Source organism: Pseudorca crassidens, chromosome 1 (assembly GCF_039906515.1).
Source record: "Pseudorca crassidens isolate mPseCra1 chromosome 1, mPseCra1.hap1, whole genome shotgun sequence".
NCBI classification, from domain to species: Eukaryota; Metazoa; Chordata; class Mammalia; order Artiodactyla; family Delphinidae; genus Pseudorca; species Pseudorca crassidens.
Window position 1 is genome coordinate 26,315,692 of NC_090296.1, and position 24,403 is coordinate 26,340,094.

At 47.0% G+C, this 24,403-nt stretch overlaps 1 protein-coding gene and 1 long non-coding RNA gene across 10 annotated transcripts in view; one reads left to right on the forward strand and one right to left on the reverse strand.

The window, feature by feature from the left end:
- The window catches only part of TMEM63C (transmembrane protein 63C), a 135,115-nt gene that overhangs the window by 60,834 nt on the left and 49,878 nt on the right, over positions 1 to 24,403 (reverse strand). For 2 of the 9 annotated variants that reach the window (XM_067729497.1, XM_067729516.1), the window contains exon 1: positions 10,916 to 11,072. The exons of 4 other annotated variants lie outside the window; for them this stretch is intronic. The gene's annotated coding sequence lies outside the window, so the exon portion shown is untranslated. Of the gene's footprint in view, positions 1 to 10,820; positions 11,073 to 24,403 lie in introns of those variants that run through there. 3 more of the 9 variants (XM_067729550.1, XM_067729524.1, XM_067729533.1) reach the window with 2 other exon arrangements.
- Positions 10,686 to 22,549, forward strand: LOC137220098 (uncharacterized). The gene is made up of 3 exons (XR_010941469.1): positions 10,686 to 10,870; positions 12,321 to 12,352; positions 20,393 to 22,549. It is a non-coding gene; the product is annotated as an uncharacterized lncRNA (long non-coding RNA).

The following is a 24,403-nucleotide window of genomic DNA, read 5'->3' on the forward strand; positions in this document are numbered from 1 at the left end:
GGGCTAATTGTCTCAGTCATGTTCGGATAATTCATTTTCTGCCCGTCACCCCTCTACATTCAAAATCTCAGTTTAACTACGTATTAGGATAGATAACAAAGAGTCAAGTGCTGAGTCAAATGCCAACTTCATTGGATCCAGGAGAAGTTACCTAACCTTCCTGTGCCTCAGTCTCCTTGTCTAAAAATGGGGTTAACCGAATTATGTAGGGGAAAATATAGGGGAACAAAGTATTGTGGGGATTTTCAGGCAGTTCACTAAGAAAAATATTATATTATTTCTATGGATTTTAGGATATGTGTGGTACTTGTCAGCTTTCTGACACATTATTTGATATAATTTCATTTCTCATTCTAAATAAATAAATATTTCTAACTTTGGGAAGAAATGAGGACAACAATAGCACCATCTGCTTAGGGTTATTATGAGACTTCAATGACTTATTTCAGAAAAAGGATGTAGAAAGATGAAACTGTGAGACTCACCTTCGCTGTAAAGACACACACAGGCTATAATTGAAAGGACGGAAGAAGATATTCCATGCAAATGGTAAACAAAAAAGACCGGGGTGGCCACACTTATATCAGATAAAACAGACTTTAGGTCAAAAGCTGCCACAAGTGACAAAGAAGGATATTATATAATGATAAAAAGTCAATTCCCCAGGAAGAAATAACAATTATAAATATATATGCACCTAACAGCAGAGCACCCAAATATATGAAGAAAGCATTGACAGAATGGAAGGGAGGACTAGAAACACAATAATAGTGGGAGATTTCAATAAACCTCTTTCAATAATGGGTAGAACAACCAGACAGAAGATGAATAAGGAAACAGAGGACTTGGATATATTCAACACTATAGACCAACTGGACCCAATGGACATATATAGAACACTCCACCCAACAGCAGCAGAATACACCTTCTTCTCAAGGGCACGCAGAACATTCTCCACGATAGATCACATGTTAGGCTACAGGTGAGGGCCACAGAACAGTGCCTGGCACATGGGAATTACTATATGTTGGTGATTACTATTATCATCACCACATAGTAAACGTGCTTGGGTCTTTGTCTAGATATACTTTTTGTTTCATTGATCTGTGAGGCAGTTCCATCACTCGACAAATATCTATAATTATGTGTGAAGCCCTGTTCTAAGTAAGTGTTGGGAACCAGGAGTGAGCAGCAGTAATAAAAGCTGTTCCTGCCCCCTTGGGCTAGACTCACTTCTAGTTATTTTTAGCACTTTTACTGATATAAAAAATATTTTTTTCATTTTTTTTATATATATATATATATATATATATATATATATATTTTTTTTTTTTTTTTTTTTTTTGGTACGCAGGCCTCTCACTGTTGTCCTCTCCCGTTGCGGAGCACAGGCTCCGGACGCGCAGGCTCAGCGGCCATGGCTCACGGGCCCAGCCGCTCCGCAGCATGTGGGATCTTCCCGGACCAGGGCGCAAACCCGTGTCCCCCGCATCGGCAGGCGGACTCCCAACCACTGCGCCACCAGGGAAGCCCCATTATATTTTAAAAGAGGCTAAAGTTTATATACAGGAAAACGATACATTTTTGTTCTTAATACTTATTAGCAGTCATCTTAGTATATTCCATTATTATTTCTAATAGTTTTTCAGTGGACTATCTTCTTTTTTCTCCAGATGGCCAATCTCATCATCTACAATTTAAATTGATAAACTGGCCTCCTTTTATAACTCACATTTTCAAACTTTGTATTGGCTTGTACTTCTAGGGAAGTGTTAAAGAATGAAGGTAATGGTGGTCACTTGTTCCTTGTAGGTATGTCTTTGTACACCCATATACACATACATACACAAACACATAAAATGTTAAGCTATATCCATCTATTCCTATTAAGTAAGAGTTAAAATCAGGGACATATGTTGAACTTTATCAAATGCCTTTTAAGTATTTTTAGCATTTTTGGAGCTGCTTATATGATTTTTCATCTCTTTTGAACTGTTAGTTTGTTCAATGATATTAATAGTTCTCCTAACATTGAATCTATATCTCTGGAATATAACCCCACTTGCTTGTGGTATATTCATTTTTTAAACATAAGGTTGTGTGAGTCTGTTTCTAGTAATTTATGAATTTTGCACCAATATTCATAAATGAGATTTTTTGTAGTACTTTCTCTCTTTTTTGTGTGTGTGCTGTTTCTGTCAGGGTTGTGCTGGCTTCATAGACTACTCTGGAATCTTTCCTTCTCTGTGATCTGGCACAGTTGGTGCAGTTTAAATAACATTGGAATCATCTCTTCCTTGAAGCTTTGATAGAAATTAAGAGCTATCTAAACCTGGAGTTTTTGGAGTGGAGTTTTATGAAAACTCAGTTTCTTCCATGATTATTGGTCTGTTGGGGTTTTCTAGTTCTTCTGGGGTCAAACTGATGATTTGTATTTTCTCAGAAAACTCTCAGTTTCAGATGGTTTTCAACTTGCATGTGGTCGAGCACAGGATCCTTAAAGAATTCTCTCTGTTTTCTCTGTATCACTGGCTACTTCTCCAATTTAATGTTCAATGTTATGTTTGGCTCATTCCTCCCCCAACTCACATTAGATTATCTGGACTTAAAAAAATCATAAAGTGACACATGATTTTTTTTTTCCAGGAGCCTATTTACTATGTGCACAGCCCACAAACAGAGGAGCTAGAATGAGGGGTGAGGATGAGGAAAGTAGCAGGGGAGGGGCAGCTTGATAAACATTTGAAAAGTGCAAACAGCCTGCCCACCTACTCCCTGGCCTTGAACACCCTACATCTCCTTTCCCCAACTCCCCCCACCCAGTTAAACCCACCAACTCCCACCCTTCCTTCAACACCCAGCTGTCACCTCCTCTTGGAACCTTTCCTGATTTCCCTGGGAAACGTCAGCACCTTTCCTGACATCCCAGATTACTCAATTTTTTTTTTTAATTTTGAAAAATTTTAGACACAAAAAAGTTAAAAGTATAAAACCAACAAAATTAACAAATGTTAACATTCTGTGGACCTAATCAAACTTACAAGCTTTTGCACAGCAAAGGAAACCATAAAAAAAACAAAAAGACAACCTATGGAATGGGAGAAAATATCTGTAAATGATGTGACAGACAAGGGCTTAATCTCCAAAATATACAAACAGCTCATACAACTCAACAACAAAAAAACAAACAACCCAATTGAAAAATGGGCAGAAGACCTTAATAGACATTACTCCAAAGAAGACCTACAGATGGCCAGTAAGCACATGAAAAAGATGCTCAACATCACTAATCATTAGAGAAATGCAAATCAAAACTGCAATGAGGTACCACCTCACACCAGTCAGAATGGCCATCATTAAAAAGTCTACAAATAACAAACACTCGGGGCTTCCCTGGTGGCACAGTGGTTGAGAGTCCGCCTGCCAATGCAGGGGACACGGGTTCGTGCCCCAGTCCGGGAAGATCCCACATGCTGTGGAGCAGCTAGGCCTGTGAGCCATGGCCGCTGAGCCTGCGCGTCCGGAGCCTGTGCTCCACAACGGGAGAGGCCACAACAGTGAGAGGCCCGCGTACCGCAAAAAAACCAAAACAAAACACTGGAGAGGGTGTGGAGAAAAGGGAACCCTCCTTCACTGCTGGTGGGAATGTAAGTTGGTGCAGCCACTATGGAAAACAGTATGGAGGTTCCTCAGAAAACTAAAAATAGAATTGCCATATGATCCAGCAATCCCACTCCTGAGCATGTACCCGGACAAAACTATAATTCGAAAAGACACATGCACCCCTATGTTCATAGCAGCACTATTCACAATAGCCAAGTCATGTAAACAACCAAAATGTCTATCGACAGATGAATGGATAAAGAAGATGCGGCACATATACATGATGGAATAGTACTCAGCCATAAAAAAGAACAAAATAATGCCATTTGCAGCAACATGGAAGCAACTAGAGATTATCATACTAAGTGAAGTAAGTCAGAAGGAGAAAGACAAATACCATATGATATCACTTATACGTGGAATCTAAAATGTGGCACAAATGAACCAATCTACAAAACAGAAACAGACTCACAGACATAGAGAACAGGCTGGTGGTTGCCAAGGGGGAGGGAGGGGTGGGGGAGGGGAGGACTGGGAGTGTGGGATTAGCAGATGCCAGCTGGTATATACAGGATGGATAAACAGCAAGGTCCTACTGTATAGCTCAGGGAACTGTATTCAATATCTTGTGATAAACTGTAATGGAAAAGAATATTAAAAAAATCATGTCTATGTGTGTATAGCTGAGTCACTGCTGTACAGTAGAGATCGGCACAACACTGTAAATCAACTCTACTTCAACAAAAAAAAGTTTAAAAAAACCCAAATGTTAACATTCTGTCATTTTTGCTTCCGATCTTTCTTGTTAAAAGAAGTGTTACAAATTAGAAGTCCTTTCTTTTCCCCTTTCAGTCTCAGTGCCCTCTCTCTGCTTCTCCAAAGACCAGCACAAGCATGAACTTGGTAGGTATTACAGCACTGCAACATGTTTGTGTCCATAAATCATAGACATTGTTTTGTGATTTTTATTAAAATTAAATTTTCACTAATGGTACTATTCTGCAATTTCCTTTTTCTGCAATATTGTTTTTGAGATTGGTGCATGATAATAAAGGATATGTGTGTGTGTGTATATATATCAACTTTTTTGAGGTATAATTTATAAAACATAAAATTCTCCAATTATTTATATTTTAACTGCTGTTGTAACATCACATTTTTACTTGTCCACTCCATTATTGTAGATATTGAGGTCGACACCTCTTTTTTTCTATTTCGAACACTGCTGCCCTAGATAGCCATGGAACCGTCTCCTTATGCACATGTGTGAGTTTCTCTGGATAATTACACAGCCAGATGTGAAACTGTTGGTCATAAAGTATGTACATTTTCACCTTTCATTGCCATTGCCCAAATGTCCCCCGGTGTTTGTACTGCCATTATTGGAGCATCTCTGAAGCTGTCGTCATTATCTGGTGACGTGCCTACCTGCCCCTTTCCCATGAATTACTGGAGGGCATGTATGTGACTGGCACTCAATGAACACGATAAATGAAAGGATGAGCTCACCGTCTAGCAGAAGAGACAGACTCAAATGGGACAAGCGCATTAAAGGCTACGAGACCTCCTGTGGCTGGGATCCAGGGAAGGCTTCATGGAGGAGAAGGCATTCAAATTGGGGTCTGAAGACCAGGGAGACCCTGAACAGATGAGGATGGGGATAAGGGCAAGGACTGGGATGGTGGGGGGAGTGGGTGGGACAATCCAGGGTACATTTGCTTTGCCAGAGTAATGGTTCTTAGCCGAGCTGGGGGTGGGGTGTGTGTGTTTTGTAAAAACTTCAAGGTGATCTGATACCTCCCCTGTCCCCATGCAGGAAGAGCCTCTGAGCTGGAGCAGGGTGCGAGGGAAGGGTGAAGGAAGCAGGAGGACAGACTGGAAAAGGTATTTGGGGCTTAATCCAAGATGACCGTTCAGTGGCGGGCTCTGGGGAGCCAGTAAGAAGGGACCAGGTCAGAGCTGGGCTCCAAGATGATTCATCCGACAGGCAGGCAGGTAGCTGCTCTCGGCCCCTGGAATAAGGCCTATGTCAGAGAGCCCGCTCCTCCCAACCTCTTTTCCTCCTCTGTCTCTGGGAAAAAATCAGGGCTGTGGGGCCTGGGTTTCCTCCCCAGACCCACAGGAGGGAGGGAGCTCTACCTGCTCTGGGAGCCCAGGCCAGGGGCTTGCACATCGCTTCCTGTCCCCTCCACGCCCCCTGCTCCGCGCAGGTGCCTGGACCAGGGCTCCGAGGAGTCCGTCTGTGAAGTGCGGAGCATCTCTTCCCTCTGCCTGGGCTCAGGCATCCTGAATACGCCTTCAGTGTGTCCCAGGGCATGGGTGGGGTGGGGTGGGAATCCTATCCTTCCATTTTCCCTGTTGCCCTTCAGCAGAACCCAGCTCTGGGCACCCTGCCCAGAGTGGAGGGGAAGGGGAAAACGCATGACCTTCACTTCATCTTAAGCAACTTCAGCAAAACCACCAGCAGCAGCAAGGGCAGGCGAGCTGAGGATGTGTCAGCTGCACTCCAGGGAGGAGGAACCCTCCCCTGGAGACGGACCAGCCTTGGGCCAGTTTAGGCTCCACCGCTGTTGTGCGTGGGTGTGGCTGTGGCTATTACGACCTCTCTGAGCCCCAGCTTTCTCTTCTCGAGTGGGCTACTCACACCTGCTCTGTCCCTCTCCTGGGCGTGCAGAGGACTAAAAAGTAATGACAAGGAATGTGAGGCTGCTGAGTGGCACCAGGATCTCAGGCCAGGGACACTGTTCAGGCTCTTGCTCTTCCGGTGCCTGAGGAAGTCTTCCCAAAGTCTGGCCTAATTCGCAGGCCTGGGTACACTAGGTCCTGGCCCAGGAGGGATCCCTGACCTGGTACCAACCTGTTTGCTGTACTGAAGGATGCCCCGCTCTGGCTCTGAGATGTCCCGCTCTACCAGGTCCTCAGGGATCTGAAGCTCTTTTTAAGGGAACAGCTCAGCTCCAACAGTGCCTATAGGGCCACCAACACCGTTGGTCAGCTACTGCCACCAAAGCATGGCCAGCCAACCCAGAGACCCCAGGACAGCTGGCCACTCGGCAGGTAAAAGGGTGAGCAACTGGGAAGAAGGAGGCTCCCAGTCACCAATCACATGCCAGACACCTTTCTGCTTCCTCCCACTCATCCTCCACATGGCCCATTGCAGTGGGGGTTATTCTGCCATGTTGTGAATGGAAGACTCACAGAGGTGAAGCGAGCAGTTAATGAAGCAGGTGGAAACTCAGCTCCCAAGTGCCCCCAGGCAGTGTGTCTGGTGTGCCGGCCTCCCCGCTCCCAAGCTCTCCATCAAGCATGGCTGGCCTCCACATCAAAAACCTAACAGACAGCCGTATCCTTGGCCAACTGGCCAGAGGTCCACCTTGCTCATCGGTGTCTCCACAGATCTCAGGACGCCTTGCTCTTCTGCCAGGACCCCGTGGTCTGGGGCCAGTGTCCCGCTGGCTGGGCACAATTCTGAGAAGACTCAGCCAGAGGGAAGAGAAGGCTCCTGTCTCCGGGGTCACCTTCCTTGGCGAGGCCACTCAGCCATGGGGAGGGCAGGCTTGGCTTCTGGCTGGAAGCTGGCCTGACCTCTGTGCCTCTGATCCTCTGAGGCTGCCAGAGGCCCCGACCTGGCATCACCAAGGGTCTGCAGGTGGCACAGGGCTGTGCCGTACCTCAGCCACCCCAGCTCAGCTCTTCAGAGCCTGCCTTCCGGGTGCTCGTGCGAAACAGCAGAGTGGAAAGTGAGAAAAGCAGAAGGAGGGGGCCCAGGACACTTGGATCCCGGTTTTCTAATTGGGCCCAGGCTTCAGGTTCTTTCTGGAGCATTACTAATCACGAGGAGACCGGAGGTGACAGTGGGACACCCCCTCCCCCTGCCTCTGCGGGTTCCAGTACCAGCCCCAGGCACGCTGGGAAGGACCGTGGCAGCTTGGGTACCTACCCTGCCCTAGAAACACAGGACAGAAAGTTCTGGCCACTGGTGCTCTTCAAAAGAGCCACCCTTGGTTGGCCCAGAGCAATCCAGACAGATCTAGAACAAGGACACAGCATACCTCATGAGCTGCCCGTGTCATGTTCTCATCTCAACTCCCCCATTACCCTGTTTTGCACAAGTTGCACCAGCCACCTCGTGGACAAGAACGAGGGGCCCGCTGTACACCACCCATGCTGACCTGTGAGTGAGCTGCAAAAACCACTGCTCTCCCGGAGAGGGAAGAGGAGGGAATGCCGGGCCCCACGTCAGGCAAAACAGTGCACTAAAAGCTGCTGGTCTCACCTGAAGCTGAGTGCTTCCCCTAAGCGCTTCCATTACAGCCTTCCCAGGGTGAGCCTGCCCATGGCCCGAATGCTCTGCAGCCTCCCTGCACCCTGGACACTCTGTGCAAAGAGCTCCCAGCACTTTACGCCCATTATCTCTACAGTTCTTTCACCAGCTTCTTCCCAGGAAGAACCAGAGTGGAGAGTCCACGGGATTCGAGAGTCAGTGGGGAGGATCCAGGCCTGCAGGCTGGTCTGCTGTGCTTACAGTGTGGAAATCATGTTAAATGTCACAGGTGGTTGAGGAGGGGGAAGGGAAGTCCTCAAGGGCCAAAACACAACATGAACTGGGCTGGGGAAGGATGGCCTGCCTGCCAAACCTAGAAGGGTGCTCTAGACTGGCCATGGCGGGGAGAGGGCAGCCTCCGCAGAGGGATTGGCCACATTTCCCCCATCGAGGCCGGAAACAGATGGCTTCAATCTAGACCAGAGTCTCCAGGAATAACATTTCCCATCTGCAATAAACACTTGACGTGTGCCCAAAGCCCTCCCACCCATCAGGGGAACGTGTTTTCATGTTTTCAGGTAGGGAAACTTGGAGGGCAGAGTGCCAGCTACTAGGGGCTCTGGTCCAGAAGCAGGTACTATGTTCCATAAGTGGTTGTCCTCCCACTACCTGAGGGCCTCTCCAAGGCCTGCCTCTGCCTCTGCCTCTGCTTCTGCCAACCAGGAGGGATCACCACCAGCTTCCCTGGGTCATGGGGCAGTGGCCTTCCTCCTGGAGAAGGGCTAGAAGGGACCCTTGGGGGGCAGAGGAGCCAGACACACGGTAGGTACTCCTCTCTCTGGCATTGTACTGTCACTCCACGGGCAGCTAGCTGTGATCTGAGAACCCCATCCCCTCCCACAGGCCACCCCAGTGATTACTCGTGGTCATCATGTAGCCCAGGGCATGCGATGGAATCACCAGGGGCCAGCTTTCAGGGGCTCTGTGCTTGGAGGGTATGTCTGAAAAGCATCAACTCATGCACCAGGCACATGGTAACTGTTTTGCTCAGAATCACGGACTTCCCATCCTGTGATGCTGTCAGAGGGATAACTGAAGTCCCTCTGCCCGTGGGCCCCCTCAGTGGCTGTGATCACAGCTGCTGGCACTAGGGCAGGAGAAATAGCTGCTCTTGGCTCTGAGAGGCCCACAGAATTTGTGTGTCCACTCTGGGTGCACGATGGGAACGTAACCAAGAGACTTTGGCTCCCCTCTTCAAGTTGCTTCTTTCCTAAGAAATCTGAAAACACATCTCAATGGAGGAGAAGATGCTGGAGCTGTCCCCTACCACTGACACCCCCCTCCCATCAGGAGGCACTCACAGCCTCACCTCACCGGGGCAGGGGCTGAAGGTGGAGAGGAGGAGAGAGGAAGGGGCCTCATCTAGTCTGCCCTGCGATGGGCCGGGGGAGGCAGCAGACCTGGGTGCAGGTAAGAGCCCTGGAGCAACTCGCTACACCCTCGGTGACTCAGCTTCCTCACCTGTACAGTGACATTGCCTGGCTCCAGCTCTGAAATAAAATACAGCTCTCTGCCCGCCTCAGTTTCCCCCCAGAGAAAGGCATCTGCACCAGGGAGAAGGAGGGTGAATTCACAAGGTGAATTCAGGAAAAGTTCACCTCCAAGGGCAACAGATCCTATGCAGTCCATTTCTCCCGGGGACAGGAGCTGGGGAGGGAGCAAGGTTGAGATCCACGGGGTGGTGGTGGGGTTGACGCTGAGAGAAGGTGGACTCAGTTCCCCCAGCTCTTCTCCAGGGAGAGGAGAGCTGTTAACGGAGAAAGTCCATCTGCCTGTCCCCCGTCCCTCCCACAGCAGCCTGGGAACTTCCAATTGGCTTTCATCAAGGCTGGTACACGAGACTGAAGCCCAGAACTGGGCTGCCCCTTCCGGCCTTCCTCCCCTGGAAGCCAACTCTCATTCTCTCCCTGAGCCCACAAGCAGAACAGGGGCCCGTAGCTCCTCTACTTAGATGACTGTTTTTCATGAGTAGCTTTTCCCTGTCCTCATACAATTCTGATCCCTGCAGTGTTCACAGCCATGACACTCTGGAGCCTCCACAGAAGTTATATCTCCCTCCATTCACAGGAATGAGGAAAGGGGGCACTGGGGGCGGGGGGTGTCCACCCCAGATTGGAACGGAGGCCTTCAGAGTAAGCTCAGCTCCTGGCCCTCCAGAGAGCGTCAGGGCAAGGCAGTGCCTGGGAGGCCAGCTCTGCAGGACCTGCTGAGTGACCTTGGTGAAGCCACAGCACCCCTGGGCCTCAGTTTCCCCAGGTCCATCATACAGATCCAAAGTTTCTCTCTCAAGGCCAAGGTGAGGATGAACGCAAGAACCTTTCTGTGAAAGCATATGAGAAAAGGTGCCGTATTTTGCCCCTGAGAGCCCAGAAGTCCCGCCCACTCAGCACAGAATGAGACCGACCCACCCCCACCCCACCCCCGCCAACTGCAGCGCAGCCGTGACGCTGCCAGAAGTCCTAACCGCGTTGTAGACTGCGGGGGAGAGCGCGCCCCTCCCATGCCAGCCCAGTGAGTGGGAGGCACAGCCCCAGGGAATCCCTGCATGGGGGTGGTCCAGAGAGGTAACCAACAGGCAGACAGAGCGGGACCCCAGCCAAGCCTCCTGCCCACCCACCCCACCCCCCCGACCCAATGAATACTGTCGACCAAGCCACGGCCCTTCCTGGTAGGCGGCTCCTTCCACCCTGCCCTGGGTCCACGCTGGGGGAGAGCCGGCGAGGCCACGGAGTGTGGCGCAGTCTCCCCCGCCCCCATCCCTCCCAGTCCGAGGTCCCGGAAAGCGTAGAGCAAGCAGTCCTGCCCCACCCCCTCCCCTGTCCAGGACCCGGATTGTGCGCCCCTTCTTCCAGCCGGGAAGACCAGTTCCAGCTGATACCACCCGCTTGCTCACCACGTCTGCGCCCTCGGCGCCTCGGCGCCACGGCCCCAGCGCCAGGAAAGGTACGCAGGCCGCCGGGATGCGGTGACGGGCAACACGCTCCCTACCTGGGAGGAGACTGCCAGCCGGTCGTCCTCCTCGCGGGCCTAGTGAAGCCAGCCCCACCTGGCAAGGGACTGTCAGCAAATTCCCCGCTGCATCACCATGGGAGCGGCATCCCGGCCCCTCCCAGGCAGAAGCCAACCTTGGCCCCGCCCCAATGCTGCTTGACCCGCGAGGGAACCCAGGCTGGATTTTCATATGCAAAGGCCCAGGCTCCGCCTTAGAGACTTTGTAGCTACCAGGAACCATCAGCAAATTACCATCGCAAATATACAAGGCTGGCAGTCCCTTGCTGTAGACACTCCAGCACCCTCCGAAGCTCTGGGCCCTGGCAGGCGTCCTGCTGCTCTCTGCCCACCCTACAGCCTTCACCCCCACTTCAAGCTCTCCTTTGAGGCTAGTGCCCCTTTCAACCCACCCAACCCCGCCAGCCAAAGCGAGAAAAGACAACCGCACAAAGGTAACAGCGCTTAGCCCCGCCCAGGGACCAGCTCCTGGCACCGGCCCAGTGATTGGTTCCTTCTTCCCCAGCAAAGGGAACATCTACAAATTGACCACAGCCCTGTCCAGGAGGCCCAAGAGGGTGGGCTGGGTCATTTCCAGTTTGCCATGGGCCACAGTCCTGTAGGTCTCCCGTTTCTTCAAAGTCCTGGCTACTCTGCTGGAGACACTAGTTTTGACTCTGGGGGCGGGTGCCAGTGTTCGAACCCCCAAAGATCAGTATACAAACTAAGGGACAGTAGTAAACAGCCACTCTCCTCTCTCCCAGGAAGTGGCCTAAGCATGTTTATTTAATAGACTTTACGAGAGAGACAGGTTGCTGACCAACCTTTGAAAGTGACTCTCTTTTAACAGTTATATAATGGTAAGATATTGACAGAGCTGTTAGCAATGTGCTAAGAAGGCCACAGAGTAATCAGTGTGAGTCTAAGGTCGTGAGACACTGACAGGAGGGTCAAAGGGTAGCTAGGCTTTCAGGGGTTGGCTCCCCATAAGCAGCAGCACCGCGCTCCCTCCAGGCTGGCGCACCCTGGTCATCTCTCTCCCTCCCCTGCACCTGCCCCCGCCCCCTCACCCCCTGGTTCTTCTGACCCAGCAGTGCCATGAAAACCCAAAGTGAGCCACTAGGCATTCTGCTGAGATCCGTCCATTTCTTCGCTCCCTCACCCATTCGTTTATTCATTCGTTCAAGGACTAGGAAGGCTTTTGGTTGTCTATCATGCAATGGCAACAGCGTATCAAGGGTCTGGGTTCTAGCCTGGGCTCAGCTGCTAGTGTGCTTTGCAATCTTGGATAACTTGCTTGATCTGTCTTTCTTTCTTTTTCCCTCTCATCTGTAATACTGAGAGGGCTGGGCTCGTTGGGGTTTAAGGCCCCTCTGGCCCTAACATTTCTATTCCTCTCTTCTAGGATAGAGTCTGGTGGGCACAAATATAAACCAGGTAAGTACAAAAGTAATGTTTAAGGACTCTAGCTGCCCAGATTCCAGTCCCAGCTGGGCCATCTAAATATGGGACTTAACCTCTCTGAGCTTCATTCTTTGCATATGCAAAATGGCGGGAATAATAATAACAACCTTAAAGGGTAGTTGTGAGGATTAAATGAGATATTGTATACAAAGTAGATGCTCAATAAATATTGTTGTTTTTGCTGTCGTTGTTATGGTACTGGTGGGAGAGAGTAAAACCTGGACAAAAGCAGCTTGTCCTCCTCTCTGCTTCCTCACTACAGAACTAGTGTCTGACTCCAGGGTGGGAGGATTAAGCGTCTTATGTATGAGGGTAATAGCCGTTCCTTTAGAAAGACCCTGTGTTAAGTGGAAAGAACATGGTCTTTGGATCCAGTTGAAACTTGGTTCAAGTCTGGGCTCTGGGCTTCCCTGGTGGCAGAGTGGTTGAGAGTCCGCCTGCCAATGCAGGGGACACGGGTTCGTGCCCCGGTCCGGGAAGATCCCACATGCTGTGGAGCGGCTGGGCCCATGAGCCGTGGCCGCTGAGCCTGCGCGTTCGGAGCGTGTGCTCCGCAACGGGAGAGGCCACAACAGTGAGAGGCCCGCATACCGCAAAAAAAAAAAAAAAAAAATCGGGGCTCTGCCTCTTACTAGCTGGGTGACTTTGCACTAGTTACTTAGCCACTCTGAAATTAATTTTCACATCTATAAAACGGAGATGGAAATAAAAGGAGTCCAACAGTAGTACCTACCTCATAGAGTCAGTGTGAATATAAAATGCATGTAAGTTACTTGGGTCAGTTTTTCACAAACAGAGACTGATCAATATTGATCTCTCCCTTCCAGGAAGGACCTTAGATAGAATGGAGGGGAGACCCTAGCGCTGAAATTTCTAGGCATCCTTGACTGAGTGTCCTGTGAGAAGACTGGGTAGTGGGTATTCTAGCTCAGACCCACAGCTGGCATCAGCAGCTCTCCAGCCCCCTTTGGCCAGGTGCCATCCACACAGAACCTATGAACCAGCCTCCCTGGATGAGCCCGATCCCTGAACATGCCCTCTGCTGGGAGCTGAGGCCAGAATGGGAGGCTGAAAGCAGGTCCTGAAAGGCCTCACACGCGGGGCTCAGGAGTTTAGACTTTGCTCAGCAGGCAAAGGGAGCCGTGGAAAGTTTTTGAACAGCAGCCACAGGGTAAAGTTTTTGAGCCAACACCCAACCCACTCCAGTTCCTGGAGGCGAGACCTGATAGGCATCAAGGATGTACAATAAAGGGAGATACAGAAAAGGGGGGGGGAATCCATGGGAATACCAGGTGGGCTGCATGGGGGGACAATCAGAGAGATGACCCTAACCAACTGAACATCAATGACCTAGACGAGTGTCAGGCTGGTAGAAGGTGCTTTGTCGAGACGTGAAGGTGTGTGGGAATGAATAGCTGAGGCTTTTGCGAATAGCTGTGGCCTTGAGAGGCTTTCAAAGAAAAGGTGCTTCTGGCCTGTGGGTGCTGAGAACATCTTTCATGTTCTCACTCATGTGATTAAGGTGGGAGATCTCTGAAAGATGACGAGTGTTGTCTTCGTGACTGCTTTCTTAACCTCCAGTGTCTTGTCCGGGATCGTAATCCAGGACAACAACAAAGACACAAAAGTCCTCTGAGCAATCCAAACGGAAGGAACTGCTGTCAAAATCAGACGCTTTTTCTGTAGGAGAGCACCTTGTGTCTTCAATGACAGCCCACCTGCGTTTATTCTACGCACGGTTTAAACAGATCCAGTGTGGCAGAGACCACTACGTATCCGCTTATGTCCTTTTTTCCCCTCTTTTAGCAGTAGAGCTTCCAAGGTTAAAACTTGGCTACATGGCTACCCTACTAGAGACTACATATCCCAGCCTCCCTTGCAGGCAAGTGCAGCAATAGGACTAAGTTATAACCAATGGGATGGGAGTGGAAGTGATCTGTTTCATTTCTGGGCCACATTCTTAAAAGGAAGCTGCCTGCTCTCCAGTTCCTCTTTCCCCTTGTGCAGACTGGACCATGGACAGGGGGGTGGAGGCGGGGACAACTTTGATGATGCTGACAAGGACCTGACTTTGGCCAATCTACAAGACCTGAGTCTCATGATGACCTGGAGAAGAAGAGCCCTGAACTATTGACACCTTGGTCTGTGACAGCAGCTGAACCCATAGCCTGATAAATCTAGTTTCCTGATTTTCAAGCCCACAGTAGACGGAAAAGAGCATATTGGAAGGAGAAAGAACTTACAAAAAGCAAGCACAGTGAAATTAGCAAAAGCCTAGAGCAAGAGGATATAGAACAACTTATATAAACAAGAGGATATAAAACAAACTCAGAGTTTGGGGTCATTTAGTTCAGGGCCAAGAAGCCTTGGGGGCGCCATTGTATTAAAAGGTAATGTTGGAAATGCTCAGAATAACAATCTTGAATCATTAAGAGAAGATTAATTCTGATGGAATATTTTATTTTAAAAGGAAAGCAATTATATGATATGTCTAGTGTGTCTGAAAATGGTTAACGTAAAACTTGTATGCTTAAGGGTAGAAACCTTCAGCATCCATTCAAAATAATACCTTTCCTGATGGGTCAGAAAGTAGAGATTTTGACTCATTGATATATACCTTCTCCCACTAGATTATACATCCTTTTAAGATCAGATTGTATCTCCTTTTTCTTTTTATTCCTAGTGTCTAGCACAGTGCTAACTCAAATAAATATTTTTTAATAACTAAGGGGGTGAAATCTGTGTTACCTTAGATGCCAGAGCTTAGTAGGGTCCCACCAGCTGATGTGGAATATTGAGCAGTGAAATTGCCTGAGGTCCCAAAACACCCTGGTGGAGAGCTGCAGGGCCACAGCCCTCACAGCCAAGAGTGTTACGAGCCTGTGGTGACCCTACCCCTGTTGTCTAGAAATCATTTCATCAGAAACACTCCCCTGAGCTCACAAGACCAACATGCACAGGATTTTCATTGCAGAACTGGTTGTAATTCCAAAAACAAACACAACTGTACACAGGCTACACAACGGTGCACGGCCTTTCTTCACTGTCCAGGGGAGATGTTCAGGAAAATTCAAAATAAGAGGGAAAAAAGCGGGAGGTCCAGGAAAGGGTCAGCTAGGTGTGCCCACTGCTTGTTTCACATCATTTCGATGGCTTCGAGGCAAGAGAGATACACTAGTGTCCCCATCATCCTAAAGCCCAGTGCTAGTCACCTAGCTAAGTAGGGGGTAAGAAAGGGGGCGGCAGGTCTGGAGGTCCTGAGAGTCCGCAGATTTTGCTATAAGATCTAGAAATAAACGTATGCCACTGACAGGGACAGTATTTTTCAAGGCAGAACCACATCACTATTCACACTTTGTGACAATCCAGATACTCTAGGGTATCCCCTATCCCCAGGAGCCCAATCAAAACTCTCCAAGAAGGTGGGTCTATTTTGGGAGCTCAGGCTTCTGTCACACACTCTACTCTGCCTTTCCAAACAGAAGGAAATTTGATTACCTGTTCAGAAAGTAGGCAAGCAATGTACTGGGATTGAATACTATTTTTTCAGTGTCCTCTATCTAATCAAACATGGGGTTGTGGGTTTTGAGAGACACACAGCACTGACCCCTCACTGGAAGCTGGCACTCCCCAGTCTGGTGGGGCCAGAGTGGAGAAGTCAGGGCCCTCTAACCACATGGTCCTCAGGGCAGAGAACCTAAGCCTCCCCTCCGCTGGGACAGCCCTGGCCTCCCTGCCCTCCCTTACCCGTGGCCTCAGGCTGGGTCCCCACTCACCAAGGCCCCACCAGGTAGATGCTCTTAGCTAGCCGCAGCTTCTTTTACTTCTGTCCCGGAAGAGGGGAAATTCAGGGAGGTCACTGTCATCTACCTCCAAGTCACTACGAATTATCAATATTGGAAACTTCTCGTGGGGCCGGGTCAGAGGTGGATGCAGATGACACCACAAGGGAAGCTCCACTGTGTGCTGGAACTCTGGAGACACACTGGAGAGGGAGGGTTTCCCCATCCAGAATTGAGCTAAACTGAACATTTCCAGGGCAGATCTGGAGGTTTGAAGCCTGCACAACCTCACCTCAGTTCTGTCTTGAGCCTGGCTGATGCCCTGCAGGATTAGGTTGTTAAAGAATACTTGGGGGGCTTCCCTGGTGGCGCAGTGGTTGAGAGTCCACCTGCCGATGCAGGGGACACGGGTTCGTGCCCCGGTCCGGGAAGATCCCACATGCTGCGGAGCGGCTGGGCCCGTGAGCCATGGCCACTGAGCCTGCGCGTCTGGAGCCTGTGCTCCTGGAGCCTGTGCTCCGCAACGGGAGAGGCCACAACAGTGAGAGGCCCGTGTACCGAAAAAAAAAAAAAAAAAAAAAGAATACTTGGAAACTAAATTAGCAGTGGTGAGTTTGCCGTAGTATATACTGAAGTAGAAATATAATGTAGACATGAAACATATAATGTTAGAAACCAATGTTACCTCAATAAAAAATAAATACTTGGGTCCTCATGTTGATATTTATTGAGGCTATAGACCACCCCTCACCCCTCAAGCAGATCCTCGTAGGGCAGAAATATGGTTTCCCTATTGGATTTCTCCTGGGCTACAAAGTGAGGATCCCGTCTCCATGGCCAGCCTCTTGAAAGCAGCTCTGCTGTACTGTGGGAGCTGGCATTTGTTTCCAGTAATGAACACATTCTTTATTTTATACCTTTATTAACTTGCGAAATATAATACACAGACAGGGAATTCCCTGGTGGTCCAGTGGTTAGGACTCCATGCCCTCACTGCTGAGGGCCCGCATTCAATCCCCAGTCAGGGAACTAAGAATCCCGCAAGCCACACAGCGCAGCCAAAAAAAAAAAAAAAAAAAAAATGGACCTAAGAGAGGTGTATATAAAACAGAAATGAGAGCTATAATGAATAATCCTAAAGCAAACACTACGTAACCACTGCCTAGGTCAAGAAATAGAACATTATACCAGACATTTTCCTGTGTTGCTACCCAGTCGCACCCCTCTCTTCTCCACCTGCCCCCCCACCCACAGATAGCCCTCTCTTGACCCTAATGGTAACCTTTACTTCCTTTTCTTTATACTTTACCACCTGATTATTCATCCTTAATCAATAGAGTTCGGTTGGGTCTCTTTTTTTAAGTGGATATTAATGGAATCCGAGTCTGTATATACTTCACGTAGGGCTTCTTTTACTCAACGTTATATGTTAAAGATTCATTCAATGGGGGCTTCCCTGGTGGCGCAGTGGTTGAGAGTCCGCCTGCCGATGAAGGGGACGCGGGTTCGTGCCCCGGTCTAGGAGGATCCCGCGTGCCGCGGAGTGGCTGGGACCGTGAGCCATGGCCGCTGAGCCTGCGCGTCCGGAGCCTGTGCTCCGCAACGGGAGAGGCCACAGCAGTGAGAGGCCCGCGTACCGCAAAAAAAAAAAAAAAAAAAAGATTCATTCAAGTTGTGGCATGCAGTTGTAGTTTATTCATTGTTATTGCTGTATGGCACTCCATTGCTTGACTCTGCCGTAATTAATTTATCCTGGTTGGTGGACATTGGGGTTACGAACAACTTTTTGTGCATCAGCGTGTTTTCTAAAACAATGCCACTATGCCTGCTGCACGTGTGCTCGAGTTTCTGTAGACCACGAGTAAAGCTGTGGGGACGACCATCCACATTGGGGGTGTGTATCGTCAGCTCTACTAATTAACGCTAAAATGCTTCCCAAGGTAGAGTTGTATCAATTTGTACCTCCACCAGCAGTGGGTGAGAATTCCCGATGCTCCACATCCTTTTCAATATTTGACATTGATGGTCTTTGTTACCATCCTGGTGGGGTTTTAGTAGTGTCTCCTTGTGGTTTTAATATGCATTTCATGAATTATGAATGAGGTGACGTACATGATCAAGTATTTGTTGGCCATTTGGAATTTTTTTTGGAGGTACCTGTTCAAGCCTTTCACCCAGTTTTTAAAAATTGGGTTGTCTTTCTGATTGATTTGAAAGACATTAAAAATATCCTTACAATTATCTGCTCCCGCTTGGGGGTTTGCCTTTTCAGTCTGTGGTGTTCTCAGATTAACAAGAGTTTCAAATTTTAATTTAGCAAAATTTATCTATTTCTTTATATCATATTTAAGAAATATTTCCTGGCCCTGAGGACTTAAAGACATTCATCTGTACTACCTTCTAAAAGTTTGAAGTTTTTTGCAATTTACATTTAACTCTAAAATCTATACGGAGGTACATCAGTGACAATGGCAGGGGAGGTAACTCCAAAAGTCTGTCCGTCCTCAAAAATAATGAATAAACTGGCAAAAAAAACCTATCAGAGTCAACTTGTTTGGAACTCTGGAAACTAACGGAAGGCTTGCAGCACTCGGGGAATGCTTAATCAAGGGAAAAAACAGCTGAATCCCAGTAAGAAAGCTTTCCGGTATTTTTTAAATACACTTTATGTTTTAGAGCAGTTTTAGGTTCAAGAATTTAGCAAAATTAGGCAGAGATTTCCCCATGGTTCCACATATGCTCAGCCTCCCTGCTATCAAAATGAACCGCCACTGACATATCAGAATCACACAAAATCCATAGTTTATGTTAGGGTTCCCTCCTGGTGTTGTACATCCCAAGGGTTTTGACAAATGTATACGGACATATATCCACAATTTTAATATCATCAGAGTAGTTTTACTGGCCTAAAAATCCTCTCTGTTCTTCCTATTCATCTCTCTCTCCCCTCCACCACTGATTCTTTTACTGTGTCCATAATTTTGCCTTTTCCAGAATGTCGTATAGTTGGAATAATACAGTAGGTAGCCTTTTCAGATGTTTCTTTCACTTAGTAATATGCATTTAAGTTTCCCACATGTCTTTTCATGGCATGATAGCTCATTTCTTTTTGTGCTGAATAATATTCCATTGTCTGGATGTACCTTAACTCATTTATCCATTCACCTATGGAAGGACATCTTGGCTACTTCCAAGTTTTGGCAATTACGAATAAAGCTTCTCTGACCATCCATGTGCAAGTTTTTGTGTGGACATAAGTTTTCAGCTCATTTGGATGAATATTAAGGAGCCCAATTTCTGGACTATATGGTAACAATATGTGCTATACCATTTTGCATTCCCACCAGCAATGAATGAGAGCTCCTGTTGCTCCACATCCTTGCCAGCGTTTGATTTTGTCAGTGTCTGGATTTCTAAAAGGTGTGTTGTGGTACCTCATTGCCATCATAATTTGCAATTCCCTAGTAGCCTACAATGTGGAGCATTTTTTCATATGCTTATTGCCAACTATATATCTTCGTTGATGAGGTGTCTGTTCAGGCCTTTTGCCCATTTTTTAATGAGGTTACTCATTTTCTTCTTTTTGAGTTTTAAAAATTCTTTATATATATATATATATATATATATTTGGCTGTGTTGGGTCTTCGTTGCTGCGTGCAGGCTTTCTCTGGTTGCGGCAAGTGGGTCTACTCTTCATTGCGGTGCGCGGGCTTCTCATTGCTGTGGTTTCTCTTGTTGCAGAGCACGGGCTCTAGGCCCGCAGGCTCAGTAGTTGTGGCGCGTGGGCTTAGTTGATCTGAGGCATGTGGGATCATCCTGGACCAGGGCTTGAACCCGTGTCCCCTGCATTGGCAGGCGGATTCTTAACCACTGCACCACCAGGGAAGCCCCAGAATTCTTTATATATTTTGAATAACATCTTTTATCAGATACGTCATTTGCAAATATTTTTTCCCAGTTTGTGGCTCATCTTCTTTTTCGCTTGACCATGTCTTTCACAGAGCAGAGGGGGGTTTTCTGTGGGTTTTTTTTAGATTTTGATATTTTAATTTCTTTTGAATACAAGTCACTTTTTGTAAGCTAGGAAACAGAATCAAACTAAGGCAGTCTTGTCCTCTAGAGATCCAGGCCAGTTCTTACAATCTTCAGCAGGATGACATCATAATATGAGGTGCTAACAACAGGGTTAAAAACTATAAATAATAACCACTTATTTACATTTTTTCCTTAGGAAACAGCCAAAAGTCCAGTCCTTAAAGACATGATATACAGAACATCTAGATCTACAAAGGACAGAATTATCCAAATTATACGCTGGCCAACCTGTCGGTGAACCAGATCAGAGCTGGCCCAGGACCGGTGAACAGAGAATGTGTTTACGGTTTGAAAATTTGCTCTGAGGTTTAAAAAATTTCTAGTTGCTGTTAATAAGAAAGCAAGTAAAAAATATTAGAGATGCACCACACTGGTTATTTGATTTTGCCAAGGTTTTCCACTAGAATACAAGGTTAGAGTATGGGGATAAGACACTTAGATATTTTCAAAATAAATTACTTAGTAATAAGAAATCTGACTTAACTGCATTCTTCCATTTGCCACAAGAACATATTGACAATGAGGACTATTTAAAAGAATGCTCAACTCTAAAAAGGGTGGTGGCAGCAACACATTCCACTACAGAATAACCTCCCACTTTCCCGTACAATTAACATGGCTACTTTTCACGATACATATTCACGTGGAAAAACTTGTCAGGAGCTCTTGCCAGGGCCAGGAGATGACAAATAGAGACTGTCCTGATGACATGGATAGCTGTAAGCTCAGTTAACGTCTTTAGGATGGACCCATGAAATCTGGCCACTGTTTTGTTGAATATCTGCAAATCGCAGAACTCCTTAGCCCTTAGCCATAGTATCTGCTCAATGTCTTAAAGCTGGGCTCAGTCCCATCTGGGACTCTTTTCTTCAGGGCTGAGGTGCGTGCTAGTCATCAAAGTCTGGCATGTCATCGTAGGAGTGTCCCCAGTAGCCTTTGGGTGCATAGCAGGCGATGCGCAGGTGGTAAAATCCCGGCAGGGACACCAGGATGCCAATGATCAGGACGGGAACGGCCCGGTCTGCCCCCTCATAGGAACTCTGGGAGAAGTTTGTTGAAGCTCAAAGGAAGAAACATGTCTTGTTATCTGAGAACAAAATCCCTTTGCTGATATAGTCTGCCAGCAGGAGGGAGCCTATGATAATGAGAAAGGCACCGATCAAAGACAACACTGTAGGGCTTCCCTGGTGGCGCAGTGGTTGAGAATCTGCCTGCCAATGCAGCGGACACGGGTTCGAGCCCTGGTTTGGGAAGATCCCACATCCCGCGGAGCAACTGGGCCCGTGCGCCATAACTACTGAGCCTGTGCTCCGCAACAAGAGGCCGCGACAGTGAGAGGCCCGCGCACCGCGATGAAGAGTGGCCCCCGCTCACCGCAGCTAGAGAAAGCCCTCGCACAGAAACCAAGACCCAACACAGCCAAAAATAAATAAATTAATTAATTATTAAAAAAACAAAAACAAAACAGCAACGTAGCAAGTACAATGGCCTTATATGGAATCTTAGGAGGGCCTTTCTTAAACTTTAATAAATTGGATCTCATGACATCAGGAAAGAAGGAAGATTCCCACAAATCTGTCGGCTTTAGCAGTTAGTTCCTCCCTGAAGGTCAATGTAGCCATCGTCTGTACTGGAGAACCTTGAGTATTTCACTTTACTACTGGGGATTTCGGTAGCCAGGTTGGTACGAGATTGCATCATAACACGCTGACACATCTACAGTCGGAGCCCCGCCAGGCCATCTGCGCGCCACAGCTAGCTCACGGTTTGCAGCGGGCGAGCCGAGGCCTCATGGCACGCCTCCCACAACTGCCTCCCCACCTCCGACCCCAGAGATTTTTAATTAATTAAAACAATTAGATTAACAAGTCTCCCTTCCATGAATCATGGCCTTTGGTGTTATATCCAAAAAGTCATCATGTCAAAGGTAATCTAGCTTTTTTCCTATGTTATCTTCTAGGAGTTTTATAGTTTTGAATTTTACAGTTAGCTCTAAGATGCATTTTGAGTTAATTTTTTGTGAAGGGTATAAGGTTCATTTTTTGGCATGTGGATGTCCAGTTGTTCCAGCGCCATTTGTTGAAAAGACTCTCTGTGTTCTAATGTATTACCTTTGCTTCTTCATTAAAGATCAGCTGATTATATTAATGTGGATCTATTTCTGGGCTTTTAATTCTGTTCTGTTGATCTATTTGTTCTTTCATCAATAAAACTGTTGATCTATTTGTCTGTTCTTTCATCAATAAAACTTTCATCAATAAAAAACTGTCTTGATCATATTATAGTAAATCTTTACGTCAGTAGTCTCAGTTCTTTAACTTTGTTCTTTTCTTTTAATATTGTGCTGGCTGTTTTCAGTCTTTTGTTTCTCCATATAAAGTTTCTAATCATTCTTTCAATGTCCACAAAATAAACTTGCTGGGATTTTGATTGGGATTGAGTTAAATCTATACATCAAGTTGGGAAGAACTGACATCTTGACAATATTGAGTCCTCTTATCCATGAACAAATGGAATATCTCTCAATTTATTTAGTTATTCTTTTAATTTTTTCATCAGAGTTTTGTAGTTTTCCTTATGTAGATCTTGTACATGCTTTACAGTGTTTTAACTTATCCTGGTGCCAACAGCCTGCATTCCTAGTACCAGCGCTGGGAGGTTAGCAGTACTGATCCCATTCTTTAAAAAAATGCTATAGTTGTTTACTTCGACCTGCTTGGTAGCTTCCAGGAGGACTGGTTCAAAAGCCTTGCCTTTATCTCACCTAACTCAGAATTCTCCCATTGCTGAGGTGGCTACTTGGAGGCATTTGTGGAAAACATTTTAAGGCCAATGAATCAATCGCCGCTGCCTGGGGTATTGGATAACAGTTGGGGGTATTAGACAACAGTTGCGGGTAATGGATAACAGTTGGGGCAAAAAATAGGCTAACCAAAAACTTGGGAAGAAAAGCTGGGAAATGAGATCCTTTGGGGAATAAGGATCTAAATTTTTTTTTTCCTTTTATATTGGAGTATAGTTGATTAACAATTGTTGTGTTAGTTTCAGGTGTACAGCAAAGTGATTCAGTTATACATATACATGTATCTATTCTTTTTCAAATTCTTTTCCCATTTAAGTTATTACAGAGTATTGAGCAGAATTCCCTGTGCTATACAGTAGGTCCTTGGTTATCTATTTTAAATACAGCAGTGTGTACATGTCAATCCCAAACTCCCAATCTATCCCTCCCTCCTCACCCTTGCCCCCCCCCGTAACCATAAGTTCATTCTCTAAGTCTGTGAGTCTGTTTTTATTTTATAAATAAGTTCATTTGTATCATTTTTTTCAGATTCCACATATAAGCGATATCATATTTTTGTCTTTCTCTGTCTGACTTACTTCACTTCGTATGATAATCTCCAGGTCCATCCACATTGTGCAAATGGCATTATTTCATTTCATTCTTTTTAATGGCTGAGTAGTATTCCATTGTGTATATGGACCACATCTTCTTTATGCATTCATCTGCCGATGGATATTTAGGCTGCCTCCACGTCTTAGCTATTGTAAACAGCGCTGCAATGAATATTGAGGTGCATGTGTGCTTTCGAACCATGTTTTTCTCTGGATATATGCCCAGGAGTGGGATTGCTGGATCGTATGGTAGCTCTGTTTTTACTTTCTTAAGAAACCTCCATACTGTTCTCCATAGTGGCTACACCAATTTATATTCCTACAAACACTGCAGGAGGATTCCCTTTTCTCCAGGTAGATTCCCAGGTATGTGAAAAGCTCTGACATATACCTGGGAATCTAGAGGGTGAACACACCCCCAGGGCTGGGCTCATGCTCTGGAAAGACTTGAGAAGTTCCTAAGCTTTCACCTCTGGCTCGCCTTCAGTCTCTGTGCATGTGGAAAGTGAAGGTTAAGGCAGAGTTGTGAACTACTGTCTGAGTTTTGAAAGCATGCCCACACAAACACAGAGCCCAGCTGCAGAGACTGGGGGGTATTTTTGCTGCTGTTATTCCAGATATTTAAAGAAGTCTCTGTCCAATCACTAGCCGACCACAAAGCTAATGGAATAGGGATTTCAGTGGACACACACAACAAAGCATATAGATTTTACAAAATTAGTTCAGAAAAGACATTAAACAAATAACTACT